Below are 18448 nucleotides of genomic sequence, written 5' to 3' on the forward strand. Positions count from 1 at the left end.
ATATAGAGAGAGATGTAGTGGATAATAGAGGGAAGGAGAGGTAGACAGAGAGATTAAAGGGAATATATATATAGAGAGAGATGATTAGGTGGAATATCTAGAGAGAAGTAAGCAATCTTGTTATATTTTCAATAATGAGAGCTTAGAGATAAGGGTAGAAAGAGGGATATAATGGCGAGATAAAAGAGGGCAAAGAGTAAGTGAGGAGGTGATTAGGGGGTATATATATATAAAGAGAGAGAGTGAGAGAGTAAATGGATAGGGAAGGGAGGGAGAGACTGAGAGAGAGTGGGGAATGTGTAAGAGAGAGGGAGAGAAAGGGGCATAGATATTAAGTAGTAGAGAGAGAGAGAGAGAGAGAGAGAGAGAGAGAGAGAGAGAGAGAGAGAGAGAGAGAGAGAGAGAGAGAGTGTGTGTGTGTCATAGTATGTTTTTAATAGATAGAGGAAGACTTGGATAGGGTTTAGTGAGAGAGAATATAATTAGGGAGCATATATAGAGAGAGAGGTGAGGGGTCCTAATATATTTTTAAGAGAAAGAAAACTTAGGGATAGGGATAGAAAAAGGGTTATTAGGGGTATATGTATAGAGGGAGGTAATGGATATTCGAGGGAGGTAGTGATTGAGAAAGAGATGGGGGAAGGGACAAAAAGGGACAAAAGAGATGGAGAGAGACATTATGTGGCATTCATATATATATATATATAGACACAGAGATAGGGGAGGTGGGGGCTGGGACAAGGGATCCTATTATATTTGTAATAAAAAGAGAACTTAGAGATAGAGGTAGAGAGAAGGTGATGAGAGAGGGTGGAGGAGGGATTTTCTATAATATTAGAGATAGGGGAAGAGAGGGCTAGGATCACTCTAGATATTTGGCATTCACAAAATAGTTTTAAAAAAAATTAAAATATGTAATGTCATTTGGCACTCATAATTGTTAACAAATAGAAATAGAAAAGAAATTTAATGGGAGTTACAAATGAAATTTGTTTTTAGTAAAATCTATAATACCATTTGGCATTCACAAAAACTGTAAAAACTACATTAAAATATGTAATGCCATTTGATAATCATAACTATTAAAAAACAAAATAGAAAACAAATTCGATGGGAGTTAGAAAGATTTTCTTTTAAATCAATTTAAAATAGAAATTGTCTTTTGGCATTCAAGAAACCTTTTTTTTTTAAATAAGATAAATTGTCAAATAAGATTCTCAAATATAAAATAGATAAAAATTAATGTTAAATATGCCAAGTGGCATTTTTCCTTTTTAGATTGGATTTTTAAATTTTTTAATAATTTTTGTTCTAGATTTTATATTTCTAGAAGTTAGAAAAGTGTATATAGGTAGATTTAGTAAAAAAGTAAAATAAGAAATTAGATACCTCTTATTTTTCTGAATTATAATTAGGATGTTTCTATATTTTCTTTATATTTTTCTATTAGAAATATCATTATACTTAGTTAGAAAAGAAAATATAATAATATAGAAATAATTTATTTATATAATGATAACCATTTCTTGATTTTTATTATTAATAATAGTTAATGAGTTCTTTGAAAGTAATTGGAATACCATGAATGATAAATCCTAGAGAAAAATAATTCAGTATGGAATATACATTTAGTATAAGATTTATCATTAAAGAAAGCGATCATCAAATTTTTGAATTTAATATTAATCTATAATCTATTGTGTATATGTATTTTTAATTCTTTTTCAATTATAATTATGTTGTACTTTTTGACTTAATGTTTCAAATCACAACTTTTCCCTTAATTGAGACTTAAACTCAAAGAATAAATGTTCATGTTTCATATCACAAATTACCTTTAATAAATTGAAAGTTGGGTAAGTGCACCAAGTTGTGGTGCCAAAAACATGACACACAAAATGAATTTTTTAAATTCTAAAAGTGTGCACGAGCTCTTTTTAAAATCCCAACTTTTTATATATGGGCTACAAACCCACAACTTGTTTCATTTATTTTTGGTTGCTACATTCTTTCTCCTCAACAGTGCACATGTGGGTTGCAAAACTTGAAGAATTTTCTCACCCGCCTCCTCATTGCCAAATATTAAGATTGGGATCATGTAGTATTTTTGTACTCCTATTTTTGCATTGTTTTATATGTTTTTGCATTGTTTTGTAAGTTTTTACATTGTTTTGTAGGTTTTTTCATTTTTTAAAATTATTTATTTATTTATTTAGAATGTAATTGGTTTCTTATCAGAAAATGTGAATAATGAACTACCAAATGTCCAGCCTAATCAACAAAATAAAAATGAAATACTTCCACAAGATCCAAATAAAAAGCCTCCACAAGATGAAAATCAAAACCCTCCAGAAGAAGAGCAAGAAATTTCACAACCTCCACTAATTGAAAGACCTCCTCTTGACACCCAAGACAACATAATGAATGAAATAGAAAGAGGGAAAAATGAATTAGAAGCACTTATTGGTAGGTTGAAATCTTTTGAAAAACACAATCCTATGAGAGCACAATTGGCATGTTAAGAGGGATGAATAAAGAAGATATTATGTAAACAAATTGTCAGATAAAGATGTAAGAAAAAATGAAATAGCAAAAGGTAGCATTTGTGCATTGTTTAAAAAGCCTAGAGAACAAGACACTACTATACATACAACTAAAAGGTTTCCCATCCATTGGTGTGTACATGATGATATTAGAAATAACTTTTGGGATAGATGGTGGATGGTCTTTGATAATTCTTCCTACAATAATCATGATATTCCAATGTATTTCTTAAAGAAATTTTATTGTGAATTTTTCCTTGGGGAGATCCCCAATTATATTAATGTATTATAATCTTAGGGTAGAGGTAGGAACTCATTATTTTAGAGGTTGGGGGCACATCGTGACCCTAATGTAGTTACGACACATCATGACCCTAATGTAGTTAAGGCACCAACCACAGGGTGAGCATGTGATTATTTCTTAAGTTGTGAAGGAACATGTAGAGACCAGTACTCTAGGGACTATCAATTCTTTGACACATACCCTCATTCATTGTGCAAGTCCATTAGTTAAGGATGAGCTTTCTATGCATTGTAGTCACATGTGCACATCATGTAGAACCTTATGCACATTTGGTAGTCATGTTGGAGACAATATGGATGATGGGCTAGTCACTGATGAGTTCATGAGTGACACATTTGGCATTAACACATAGGTAAATTATAATTGTAATAAACTAATTTGATCACATTTTGTATGCATAGTGAATGACTAATTAATTAGCATGTATTGACATTGTTCAAAATTTAGAGTAAGATTGTTGATGGCCCTAGTATAGATTTCTTGATACCATTTTATGTCCCATCAATGAGTTGAGAGGTATGAATCGATTTAATCATTTAAATTAATACATATATTTATTAAGTAATCATATGAAAGATTGAAAAAAATTATCCATGTGCATTAGTTCTCTATTAGACCATCGACATTCACAAGGGACTCTAAGCCTAGGCATGATATGAGCTTCATAGAGGTACATTTTGTCATGTTAATTTAATTCATTTGATTATATTTGGTTCATATTTCATGTTACATGTAAATTATATTATAAGACATGCAACTATTGACATTTGAGACTCCTCCTCATCTTTGCCAATGCATTGATCATGGAGTTGTTGCTGTGATAACTAGTTTAGAGCCATTGACCAAGGTATGAAAGAATTTTCTTAGTTTTACTTGTTGTTTATAATAGTTAGTATTGAAATTTCAAATGTTATTTATAAGTGATTATATTGATTGAATTGTTGTAGGGCCTTATTACACCTAATCATCCATGAACCTTTGAGGTGGACGTATAGAGTGACTATTTTATGGCAGTAAGGAAATAATTAATTTTTTGTGTACATATATTTGATTTTATTGTATAATAATTATCGATTCATATCTACTCTTTTTGTATCAGCTCCAGTTAGAGAAGAGCCTAAACAAGAGGACAAGCGAGCATGTGAGGAAGACCCCATCATCCCCATCATTTCCCTCCACACAATGACCAAAGACCTCTATGGATTTGTTTCCTTCCCCCTTGTGGGAAGGAGAAGATATAGGGATAGATGCACATGTATAGGCATTAGTGGACGTATGTGTTAGATTTTATGATAGTGGACATATTCGATATACATTTGATGTATATATGACATTTCATATTTGATGTATGACATATATTTCTCGTATGACATTATTAGACTTATGACATAATTGGTTAATATATGATATATTTGTTCATGTATGACATTATTGGTTATCATAATATATTATATGTTTGATCATGTTATTGGTTATCATAATATATATCATGTTTTTCTTGTTTAAATTTTAAGTACATTTCATGTAGTTCATTTTAATGTAATCTACATCCAAAATGATGTAGAGTGCTCACACCAAAAGCTAGTGGATTCCCAAAAAGAACACTTTTAAGGAAAACTACCTTTCCCACCTTCCTATGTGTGTTCAAATACTCTTTCCAACTTGGTTACAACATTCAAAAAAATTCTATACAACTTCACAAAACTACTTGATCACTTTCCCTATTCAAGACTTGGGAAGCAATAAGGGTAAAATGAGCAAATTTGAGAAATGGATCATAATCAACTTCTTGCTTCAAAATAACACCATAGACACTTCAAGGAACACCTAATAACTATCTCAAAAAATTTAGTTTGCAATCTATTCCATCCTTCCAAGAGATTCTTCAACATCCTATGAGTGAAAACAATATTCCAACATCCTATGACTGTATTTTCTTTGTAGTGACATGTAATTTGCTGATTTTCAGCCAAATCTTTACAAAGACAAGTGATTATGTTTCAAACCTATGAAATGGATATTAAGACAACCAAGAAGATCCTTAACATCTTCCACTAACTCCATTCAGCTATAACATGCAGCTAAAGTAATGTTTTATTCTAACAAAGTATGGGTTTGCTATTCTAAATAGGAAGTAATGATATTTGACAATAACTCAATGATCCTATAAACAAGGATTACCTTATTACGATAAAAAATTAACAAGTTCAAAATGAGGTGTATGATCACCCCTTTACCTTCTATTACAAGTTTCAATCATTGGATGAGATGACATATCCAGTTGCCACTTAGGTGCCCTGCACCACAAGTTTCAGCATCACTCGAGATGGGGCCACAAAATCTAAATGGAATTAGATCTCTAAAAAGAGATAGGTTATTATAAGTCTCCATAACATATTCTTGTTGCACATGGAATTGCATCCATACCTTACACAATCTCCAAGATATACCCTATCAAAGATCATTTCTTTATGGCATTTAGTGAGTCTTAGGGTCGATTTGGTTTGGCATGCCTGAGATTGGGGTTAGGGTTTACCTAACTAGTTGGAGCTAACAAAATAGATATTTTGATCCCATGAAAAGTGGTGAGAGAGATTTGATAGTTGGAAACTTTGTACTGGCCAACACTACAAGTTTAAGCATGACCCAAGATGGGGCCACAAAATCTAAATAGAATCAGATCTCCAAAAAGAGAGAGAAGTTATTGTAGGTCCTCGCAACATGGTCTTATAGCACCTAGAATTTGGTTTGGCATGCCTGAGAATGTTTGAGCACTCAACAAGATAAGAGGAGCTTGGGGCTAGGGTTTACCTAGCCACCTAGAGCTAATAGAATAGACAGTTTGATCCCACAACAAAAAATGAGAGAGATTTGGTAGTTGGAAACTTTGTACTAGCCAATACTACAAGTTTCAACATCACCTAAGATGGGGCTACAAAATCTAAATGGAATTGAATCTCCAAAAACTAGGAGAGCTTATTGTAGGTTTTTTCAACATAATCTTGTAGCACCCAAAATCGCATTCATACCTCGCACAAGCTCCAAGATATACCCTCTCAAAGATCACTACACTATGGTATTTAGTGATTATTAGGGCCAATTCATTTTAGCATGCCCAAGAACATTTAAGTTCTCAACAAGATGGGAAGAGCTTAAAGTTAGAATTTACCTAGCCACTCAGAGCTAATAGAATAGATAGTTCAATCCCATGATGAATGGTGAGAGAGATTCAATAGTTGGCAACTTTGTAATAGCTAGCACTACAAGTTTTAGCATCACCTGAGATGGGGCTGAAAAACATAAATAGAATTGGATCTCCAAAAAAGAGGGTTTATTATAGGTCTCCACAACACAATCTTGTAGCACCTAGAATTGCATCCATACCTAGCATGAGCTCCGTGATATGCTTCATCAAAGATCGCTGCCCTATGGCATTTAGTGATTCTTAGGGATGATTCAATTGGGCACGCGTGAGAATGTTTGAGCACTCAAATAGATGGGAGAAGCTTGGGGCTAGGCTTTAATTGGCCACCCAGACCTAATAGAATAGATTGTTTGATCCTACGAAAAATGGTGAGAGAGATTCGATAGTTGGCAACTTTGTACTAGCCAACACAAGTTTTAACATCACCTGAGATGGGGCCACAAAATCTAAATAGAATTGGATCTCAAAAAAGTGAGAGAGGTTATTGTAGTTCTCTACAACATAGTCCTTTAGCATCTAGAATCACATCCATACCTCACACGAGCTCCAAGATATGCATCGTCAAAGATTGCTACCCTATGGCATTTAGCAACTCTTAGAGTCAATTTGGTTCGACATACCTGAGAATATTTGAGCACTCAATGGGATGGGAGGATCTTGGGGCTAGGGTTTACCTAGCCACTCAAAGCTAAAATAATAGATAGTTTGATCGGATCATGAATGTTGAGAAAGATTTGATAATTGGCAACTTTATACTAGCCAATACTAAAAAATTTCAAAATCACTTGAGATGGGACCACAAAATCTAAACAAAATTGGATCTCCAAAAAGAGAGAGAGGTTATTGTAGGTATTTACAACATGATATTATAGCACCTATAATTGCATCCATACCTTGCATGAGCTCAAAGATATGCCCTCTCAAATATTGTTTCCCTATAGCATTTAGTGGCTCTTAGGGATGATTCAGTTTGGCATGCCTGAGAATGTTTGAGTGCTCAACAAGATGGGAGGAGCTTGGGGCTAGGGTTTACCTAGTCATTTATAGCTAACATAATAGATAGTTTGATCCCACAATGAGTGGTGAGAGAGATTTGACAGTTCATAACTTTTTACTAGCCAATACTACAAGTTTTAGCATCACCCGAGATGGTGCCGCAAAATCTAACAAAAATTAGATCTCTAAAAAGTGAGAGTGTTTATTGTAGGTCTCTAAAAAATGGTCTTGTAGCACTCAAAATTGTATCCATAGCTTACATGAGCTCTAAGATATGTCCTGTCAAAGATTGCTACCCTATGGCATTTAGTGACTCTTAAGGTCAATTCAGTTCGGCATGCCTGAGAATGTTTAAGCACTCAAAGGGATAGGAGGAGCTTGTGGCTAGGTTTTACCTAGTCACTTGGAGCTAACATAATAGACATTTTGATTCCACAATGAACAGTTAAAGAGATTCAACAATTGGCAAATTTGTATTGGCCAACACTACAAGTTTTAGCATCAACCAAGATGGGGCCACAAAATCTAAATGGAATCAAATATCTAAAAAGTGAGAGAGGTTATTGTAGGTCTCTACAACATGGTCCTATATCACCTAGAATCACATTCATACCTCATAGGAGCTCTAAGATATGCTTCATCAAATTTTTTTGCCTTATAGCATTTAGTAACTCTTAGGGTCAATTTAATTCAGCATGGTCAAGAATGTTTGAGTGCTCAACAAGATGGGAGAAGCTTGGGGTTAGGGTTTACCTAGTCACTTAGAGCTAACAAAATAGATAGTTTGATCCCACAATAAATGGTGAGAGAGATTTAGCAATTGGCAACTTTGTACTAGCCAACACTACAAGTTTTAGCATCACTTAAAATGGGGCTGCAAAATCTAAATAGAATTCAATCTCCAAAAAGACAAATAGGTTATTGTAGGTCTAAACAACATGGTCCTATAGCACCCAGAATTACATCCATACCTCGCACAAGCTCTGAGATATGCCCCATCAAAGATAGATTCCCTATGGCATTTAGTGACTCTTAGGGTTGATTTGGTTTAGTGTGCCTGAGAACGTTTAAGCACTCAAAGGGGTGGGAGGAGCTTGGGGCTAGGGTTTACCAACTACCCAAAGCTAATGGAATAGATAGTTTGATCACACAATAAATGGTGAGAGAGATTTGGCAGTTGGTAACTTTTTATTGGTAAACACTCCAAGTTTTAGCATCACCAGAGATGGGGCCAAAAAATCTAAATGGAATCATATCTCCAAAGAGAGAGAGAGGTTATTGTAGGTCTCCACAACATGGTCTTTTAGTACCTAGAATTGCATCCATGCCTTAGATGAGCTCTGAGATATGTCCCATCAAAGATCGCTGCTCTATGGCATTTAGTAGCTCTTAGGGTTGATTTAGTTTGGCATGCTTGAGAATGTTTGAGCACTCAATGAGATGGGAGGAGCTTAAGGATAAGGTTTACCTAGCCAACCAAAGCTACAAAATACATTGTTTGATCTCACAATGAATGGTGAGAGAGATTCAATAGTTGACAACTTTGTATTGGCCAACACTACAAGTTTTAGCATCACCCAAGATTGGGCTGCAAAATTTAAATAGAATTGGATCTACAAAAAGTGAGAGAGGTTATTGTAATTCTCCATAATTTAGTCTTGTAGCACTTAGAATCACATCCATACCTTGCACGAGCTCTAAGATATGCCCAATCAAGGATTTCCTCCCTATGGCATTTAGTGACTCTTAGGGTTGATTCAATTCAGCATGCCTAAGAATTTTCAAGTGCTCAATAGGATGGGAGAAGCTTAGGGCTAGGGTCTACCTAGCCACCCATTTAACCTCACAATGAACAGTGGGAGAGATTTGGCAGTTGGCAACTTTGTACTCGCTGGCACTACAAGTTTCAACATCACCTTAGATGGGGCCAAAAAATCTAAATGGAATTGGATCTCCAAAAATTGAGAGAGGTTATTGTAGGTCTCAACAATATTGTCTTGTAGCACCTAGAATCACATCCATACCTAGCACAAGCTCTTAGATATGCCCTGTTAAAGATCCATGCCTAATGGCATTTACTTATTCTTAGGGATGATTTAGCTTAGCATGCCTGAGAATATTTGATCACTCAATGGGATGGAAGAAGCTTGAGACTAGGGTTTACCTAGCCACGTAGAGCTAATGGAATAGATAGTTTGATCCCATGATGAACAGTTAGAGAGATATGAAAAAGATATGTATGCCTAGGCCACTTTGTGCAAGATATGAAAAAAAGTTGCCAATTAGGTAAAATTAGATCTTTTTGAGTTTTTGGTCAAGATATCCTAGGTTTTTTAGTTTTCTTAAAATATTTTGGAACCTTTTCCAAGTCCTAGAAGTGAAATCTAGTGAACTTTGCAAAAGTTGCACGTTTTGTGCAAAATTGCAAAAGTTGTAAAAGTTGCTTAAAAATGAAAATCTGACTGGAAACCTTCTAACCTTAAAAAATATGTTTCCCATGCTCACATACTTGAGCATGGATAGTTACAACTTCCCAAACTCCAATTTGTAACTTTTTGCAAAAATTGCAAAATTTGCTCAAGCAACTTTTTGAGCAACATTGCAACTTTTGAGCAATTTTTGGTCTTTACATATTTAGGTCAAATGGGTTCATCTAGGACTATTGTAGGACCCGAATTAAGATTCCTAGGACCTATAGGTAACCAAATACCTTATTTTCCCATGAATATTCAAACATGATGAATAAGAAATTGGCTACCAACTACAAATATTTCAAAGACATTGAAAATAATATATATTATTCTTTCAAGATAAATGAGGTACCAATTCTAAAAATAAGATTGAAATGATTCCCATGAGTGGCATGGCCAAGAACTACCTTTTTAATATAATGACAAATATTTGGTCTAACTCCCCATGCCTTCTCATTCCTACGGAGGAAAGCTTAATATATAGAGGAATTGCAGCTACATCTATTAAATATACAGAGGAAGATATAGAAAACATGCTTAATAGAGAGATTAATCTAAGAGAAAATGACATTTCAGAAGAAAATAGTTGTCTTGGTTCCATCTAGGGTATACCAATTACTTAGGATGAAGATGCAAAACCTACATCTATTGGAAAAGAGTGACATGTGCACAAACACAAAATTTCTAGATAGAGAAGTAACAAGTGCTATAGAATTATCCATGGAGCAATGCAAAGTGAAGCCTCAAATTGGATCATTACTAGGAAAAGAATCTAGTCATGCACTTCATTATAACACCATAGATTTTTCAATTAGAAATTCCTATTCATCAATGGCCTTGCATTTATAGGACATGGGAAGCCAAGATACTCAAGATGTGCATGATCTCTCAAATTTCTCATCGAAATATATTAATGATCTTAACAGAGTAACAAAAAGCTCATTGACACCTCTAAATGGAGACTTGAGTTTAAGTGGAGATTGTCAGTTCCCAAACATGTCCCAATCAAGTAGATGACCAAGATGTTGCTTGAGTAAATAGGATACTAGTTTATTAAGCTATCTTTATGATCCCACTTGCATTCGATTACTATTTTTTGAGCAGCTAACTAGCTAGCTACTTTGTTGTGGGATTTCTATAATATATAATGTCCTCATACAAGTACATGCCATTTTTTGTAAACATTTTCTATTATAAAATATTAGTGAGAAATATTTGTTTGAGACTAAAGAATATAACTATTAAAATCACAAAGCTTCCATGCTGTTGTAATGGGGATTACGTGCAATATCAATTTGCTAATTCTGATTTGGTCAATAATACTCTATACATATGTAAGAATAATCTGGTTCATATATATATCTAGTTCTTTATTGTTTGACTATTATGAATGACTTATTGCCTTTGTTTTGGAAAAAATTTTGTTGTATACAATACTCAATATTGGTATTCCTTTATATATTTTATTGGTTAATGTTCATATACGCATATATATCCTTCAATGATGTTTTCCTTTTCTTTATTGGATGCACTTGCTTTAGATTCTCAGGATGACTATTTATCACCTATTGGAGGGTTGTGTCTCTTTGACATCTCATCAAGAGTGGCATCTCTTCCATGCATCCCCTACTCTCTCTCTCTCTCTCTCTCTCTCTCTATTCAATCTAATGAACCAACTGGATCTACTCTACATTTTAATGTCTCAAGTATTGCCTCATGGTCTAACTTAAAAACTTTCCAAAGAGTCTTATTATGTGGTTTTCCAGCATATTTTATCAAGTGGACATTTTATGTGACAAAAAGATTTGAATAATGAAGAATCTTCCTCTCTATTTGACAATCCTTGAATAACCACAAGTTAGGGTTCTTCTTAGATATCATCTAAGCCATGTGTCGGTTATAACCACTGCACTAATATGGCACTCTAAACCTTCACCATCTATAACTAAGTGATCCAACTTTTTTTTGGCTTGGACACAATGGCACAAGTAATAATTTTCCCCTTCTTCATTGTCTTCAGGTGCAATAACAACAAAAACATGGCCTGCAGTGATGAATGTACAAAATATAGTCATTAATTTAGAAAATAGTTACATAAAAGTTTTAAAGTTACATATTGAAATTACAAAGATATATATATTACCAAGTTACACTAGATTAAACAAGTGGTCAAAGTCAATGGATGAATCTATCACTACCATTTCCAATGCTTGTGGGGGACAATAGGTCTCAATTGGGTACAAAACCTATACATCCCATTTGTCCACCCTTTCAGTTGACTCACACTCATCCCAATTTTCTTCTGCACGTGATGGACAATAGTATGTCATTTTTTATGTATGGATACTCCATGAACCTGCATCAAAGATTCTAAAAGACTACAACTCACTTGATCCTATTATTGTATAATGATCCTCATATGGTGCAATGTTACTATTATCTATCAACCAAAAAAATTTACAAACTATAGACTCACCTTCCTTACCTGGACCCATTGTAGTGTTATACCACTGGATGATAGATTTTATATTTTTCAATATTGCTTCATCTTTGTACTTTAGTTCTTCATGAGCTAAGGCTCTTTTAATGCATTCACTTACACCATCGCACTCTCCCTTTCCATGACTGGCCTCTATGAAATTCCACATATATTAAATTCTAGACAACCTATGCATCTTGCTCAACCAATAGAACATCCATGCATTCTTGAATTGAGATGCACAATTTTCTAACCAAATAATGTGTTGATGATATTGTATGCCCCTATTAGCCAAATCTCCATAAAATAGTAAAAAAAAACCATGTACAAAATCTATACAATGTGATCAATCATTGCTGATGTAAAAATGGTATGCCCTCAAAATATTCCTATCATCCTCTGTACTTGTAGGTGAATGCATGAATGTTATGTGAACAAATATGAAAACCTATTGAGAAGTATAATACTTTTCTTTCACCTGATTTTGTGGTTGTAGTGTGTAGTTCTCTATGAAGTTGACAACTAAAACAATGGTATCCAATGGAAACCTATCCTTGCACAACTTGAATTGCAAATCTAGCCATCGAGCTCTATGTGTATGCTTTGCATACTCGTAAATAATCTTTCCACAAAAAATCTTCATGAACTCATACACTAAAATCTTTTCAATGACTAAATCACATCATTTACCCTGTTTCCCATCTTTTAGAGCATATGTCACTGTCTTATATTTTCCATATCTACTATTTCATTTCCAATTGCATGTGTACTCTCCATATATTCACAAGTTGATAAAAGTTGCAAAGAACCACAAAATATGCATGTACCATCCAAGCATAATGTCTTGTCAAATTGTTGGCCATCCCCTATTTCACATAAAATATTGGATATGAGTTCCCTTGAAGATCTAGGTGGCTCATTCATGTTACAAACTTTCAAAATGATCTTAGAATGCAAAAACACACATATATGCCTAAAAATATAAAAAAGATTAGAAAATTCAATATCTATCCTACAACAACAAGTCATGCATGTCTGATTTATCTTCACATAAAAAAGTTTACCCATCTCAAAAAATCTTTGACTTATTTGAATTTGAGGATACATACCAATAAATTTTTCAAAAATTTGTGTCTAAGTTGAGTCCAAAATATGTTTTGCATGTGGGTCACAAATTTGGCTACCAATCCTCCTTCTTACAACATCTCTTTGATTAGGGGAAACATGGGTGTTATTTGTCCAAAAATCTTTGACCAATGGTTTTAAAGCTTCACTAATTTCTTTATCCTTTCATAGTAGTCTACCACTAAATGTCCATAACTCATTTTTTGATGGATCTTCTAATCTCTCATGGCTTAGCATGGCTCTCCTTAGAGTAACTCTACCAATTTTCAATGTTTTTCTTGTCTTTCTCATGAGTCAAGATTTATTCTTTTGGGTACTTACTATTGTCCATGTAAGTACTCATCTTGTGATATTAATATCATTTCTGTGTGATTTAGAACCCATTTTATTATAACCACTCATTAGATTCTTTACAATGCCTTGTTTAATTTGAATCATCCATTGTTCTTAGTCCAAGAATCTTGCCTAAATTTCAAATTTCTCATCATTTCAACAAATAATTAGCATTGACTTGTAATATTTAATTCTTTATAGAATAATCTCCACATACAATTAACTTTTCTTTGACAAGTATGCTTGCTAATCTTGTCAGGCATTGATTTCAAAATGTTAGTGTCAATATCAATCAAATATTTTGGTCTTCTAAAATGAATTATAGAAGATGTTATAATCTCTTCCATTCCCTCAAAATTTTGAACATCAACATAAGGTTGAGTTTTTTTCATACCTTGAAGTGAAGATGATGTGCCTTGGCAATAAGATGAAAAAGATGGAATATCACCTACATGATATGTTGATGTTGTGCCTTCAATATGACATGATGGAGTGTGTACATCATCGAATGTACAAATTAGCATCTTTTCAACATTAGATGATGATATGACTCCAACATTAGAAGATGGTGTAGCTTCACAATTCAATTTTTTTCTTGAGCATAACAATACCATTTGTTATCTTTGTCTTTCCAATTCTTCCTCTTTGTTTCTTTGTATCGGTGGTTCTTGTTCCTCTTGGAAAGACAATTCTTCATTATTGCTTTGCAATTTTCTTTGTTCACATAGAAGTTTCATTTTATCTCTTTTAATTACCATATCTCTCTCCCTCTCTTCCATTGTTTGAGTTTTTGGTTTCTTCCTTGGCATGATGATGATTTCTATATGTCAAATTATTCAAACATCTGAATTACTTACAATTTGTAAATTAAAAATAATTCAAATACATATACAATTTACAATTATTTCAATGAATATGTAATATATACTAAACAACTTTTCAAATTTCTAACCATTTCCAAATATCAATTCATTCAAACATGAAAATTTCAATGAATTCAATATATATTAAACAAATTATCAAATTATAATCAAATTTGTCTCTATAATATAGTAACAAACAATATTTTAAAAAGAACTGCACTAACCTTTTCTATAGAAAGAATATTCAAAAAGCCTTCAAATAGTGTATCCAATGATTGAATATGGTGTTTACTAACTTCCAATAGCATGAAACCTATGTTTTTTTATTGGAACAACAAAACACACAATAGACAAAAAATAGAATATGGATCAGTAGGGACCCAAACTTTCATTATAACCATTTTTTGATGTTTTCATATAGTGCATACACACTATAGTGCATATTCCCTCTAAAGCACATGCATACTATAGTGCATATGCACTATGTAAAAAATCTATCTCTCCCTATCCCACCCTTTCCCATCCCCTACTCTCTCTCTCTCTCTCTCTCTCTCTCTCTCTCTCTCTCTCTCTCTCAGTCTCCCTCTCCCTCTCTTGCTCCCTCTCCCTCTCCACTCTCTCCCCCACTACCTACTCTCTCTCTCACTCTATCTCTCCCATCCCATACTCTATCTCATTCTCCCACCCCATACTCTCTCTCACTCTCTTTCTCTCCCATCCCCTAATTTCTCTTGCTCTCGCTCCCACACTCCCTCTCCCACTACCTACTCTCTCTCACACACTCTCTTTCCCATCTCCTACTCTCTCTCTCACATGCACAATCTCCCATCCCCCTCTCTCTCTTCCACCCCCTACTCTCTCTCACACACACTCCCATCCCCCCACTCTATCTTTCTCTCCCTCTCTCTCTCTCTCACACACATCCCCTACTCTCTCTTAGTGTCTCTGCTCTCCCATCCCCTACTCCCTCATTCTATCTCACTCTCCCTCTCAAACTCCCTCTCCCATTACCTACTCTAACTCTCTCACTCTCTCTTCCATCCCCTACTCTCTCTCTCATTCTCCCACCCCCTACTCTCTCTCACTCTTTCTCCCATCCCACACTCTCTCTCTCCCACCCCCTACTCTCTCTCCCTCTCTCTCTCTCTCCCTCTCCCTCTCCCACTCCCTCTCCCACCACCTACTCTCTCTCACTCACACTCTCTCCCCCATCCCCTACTCTCTCTCTCCTCTTCCACCCCCTACTCTCTCTCAGTCTCTCCCATCACCTACTCTCTCTCTCTCTCACTCTCTCTTCCATCCCCTACTCTCTCTCTCTTACTCTCTCTCCTCTCCCATCCCCTACCCTTTATTTCTTACACACACTCCCATCCCTCTCTCTTTCTCCCTCTCCCACTCCCTCTCCCATTACCTACTCTCTCTCACTCTCTCTCACCCATCCCTACTCTGTCTTAGGCTACTCTCTCACTCTCTCTCTCCTCTCCCACCCCCTACTCTCTCTCTCTCTCTCACACTCCCATCCCCTGCTCCCACTGCTTACTCTCTCTTGTATCCCTTTCTCTAATTCTCCCACCCCCTACTCTCTCTCTCTCATCCCTACTCTCTTTCTCCCACCCCCTACTCTCTCTCTCACATTCCCATCCTCCCACTCTCTCTCTCCCTCTCTCTTTCTCTCCCTCTCCCACTCACTCTCCCACTACCTACTCTCTCTTACTCACACTCTCTCTCCTATCCCTTACTCTCTCTCACACAAACATCCCCTACCCTCTCTCCCTACTCTCTCTCACTCTCTCTCCTCTCCCATACCATACTCTCTCTCTTACACACTCCCATCCCCCTCTCTCTTGCTCTCCTTCTCCCTCTCCCTCTCCCACCACCTACTCTCTCTCAAGCTACTCTCACACTCTCTCTCATCTCCCATCCTCTACTCTCTCTCTCACTCACACTCCCATTCCCCCTCTCTCTCTCACTCTCCCTCTCCCACTACCTACTCTCTCTCACTCTCTCTCTCATTGTCCCACCCCTACTCTCTCTCACACAAAAAATCCCATCCCCCTCTCTCTCTATCTTACTTTGCCTCTCCCACTCCCTCTCCCATTGCCCACTCTCTCTCACTCACTCTCTCCCATCCCCTACTCTCTCTCTCACTCTCTTTTTCTCCTATCTGCTACTCTCTCTCACTCTCTCCTCCATTACCTACTCTCTCTCTCTCTCTCTCTCTCTCTCTCTCTCTCTCTCTCCCCCACCCCATACTCTCTCTCTCTTTGGCTACTCTCTCCCCTCTCCCATCCCCTACTCTCTCTCTCTCTCTCACATAAACACACACTCCCTTCTCCCCCCTCTCTCTCACTCTCTCTCCCACTCCCTCTCCTACTACCTACTCTCTCTCTCTCCTATCCCATACTCTCTCATTCTCCCACCCCCTACTCTCTCTCTCCCATCCCCTACTCTCTCTCTCTCTCTCCCACCCCTACTCTCTCATTATCCCACCCTTTCCCATCCCCTAATCTTCTCTCTCCCATCCCCTACTCTCTCTATTTCTCTCACTTACACTATCTCTCACATCCCCTACTCTCTCTTTCTCCCACCCCCTACTCTCTCTCTCTCACTCTCTCTCCCACCACTCACTCTCTCTCTCTAACTCTCTCTCCCATCCCATACTCTCTCTTAGGTTACTCTCTCTCTCTCTCTCTCTCTCTCTCTCTCTCTCTCTCTCTCCCTCTCTCCCTCTCTCTCTCTCTCTCTCCCTCTCTCTCTCTCAAACACACTCCCATCCCCCTCTCTCTCACTCTCTCTCGCTCTCTCTCCCTCTCAATCTCTCACTCCCTCTCCCATCACCTACTCTCCCTCTCAATCTCTCTCCCATCCCCTACTCTCTCTATTTCTCACACCTCCTACTCTTTCTTTACTTTCTATCCTATCCCCTACTCTCTCTCTCTTGCTCTCACCCCCTACTTTCTATCTCCCATCCCCTCTCTCTCTCACTCTCCCTCTCCCACTTCCTCTACCACCACCTACTCTCTTTTTTTCTATGGTACAGAGCACCTAATCCTCTTTCTTTTCAATTTTTAATAAGGTCTAGGGATAGATCTAATGATCTCCCTAAGACCATCCACCTTGTAATGGACACAAGACCCCTTGGTGCAACTATAAACCTTGGGTATCAATTGGTCCAATAAGTGGATTTTTGGTCATTTTTATTTTTCTAGGAATGTCTAGGTGTTTGGAACATTAAAAAGGTCCCTAGGAGTTAGTAAAGTCCATTTGAAAACATTCTTGCAATAAAACTTGTCATAAGCAAAAAATTGCTAAAAAGTTGCTTAGCAACTTTTGCATTTTTGTTGACAACTTTTTGAAATATAACTTCCAATAGTTCAAAACTATTTAGGGGTGGTTAATCCTATTGGAAATAGCCTATATAGGCTCAAAGAATTTGAAAGTGAAGACATACAGAAGAATCCAATTGTATTTGCTTCCACATCAATAAAATTCTTGTTGATTCCAATGTATTTTTCTAATTTTCCACATGCAATATAGAACCTAATGATTAGAGGATGAACTTTTTGCATTGATAAGTTGATACTACCTATTTAGAGGGTTTTTATTTTTGTTTGGAGTCCTTATCGTCAAGATTGCAAAAGTTATCAATTTTCTTAGGTTGTTCGTCTATGAAACCCTTGATTTTAGGGTTTGGTCACAAAAATGACCATAACTTGACTCTCCACTAATGGATTCCTTCTTCCCTAGTATGGAGAAAGTTAAGAATGTACTCTATTAGATTCTTGTAGTTTTGGAGTAAGAAGTTGTGTTGGTAATTTTTGGGAGCGAGAGCTAGGTCAAATATCCTCATCTATTTGACCCTTTTTCTGAGGAATTCGAGTGGATAGAGTGATGAAAAGAGTTTGAGGACCTGATGTTCAAACAAAGTACCCTCATTTAAGCCTAAGGAATAACCTAGAAGTGGAGATTTGATTCCATGAACCCATTTTTGACCACTTACCTTGAAAACCAAGCCTAAAGTAGTTAATTAAGTTTGCGTACTTGGTTGTGGTTAGGATATGCTGGAGTGGAGTGGGACTCTGCAACTTTGAAGTTTGTAAGAACCTGGAAAAGGGTACTTAAATCTAAA

Source organism: Cupressus sempervirens, chromosome 7 (assembly GCF_028749045.1).
Source record: "Cupressus sempervirens isolate cs-2001-9-10 chromosome 7, ASM2874904v1, whole genome shotgun sequence".
NCBI classification, from domain to species: Eukaryota; Viridiplantae; Streptophyta; class Pinopsida; order Cupressales; family Cupressaceae; genus Cupressus; species Cupressus sempervirens.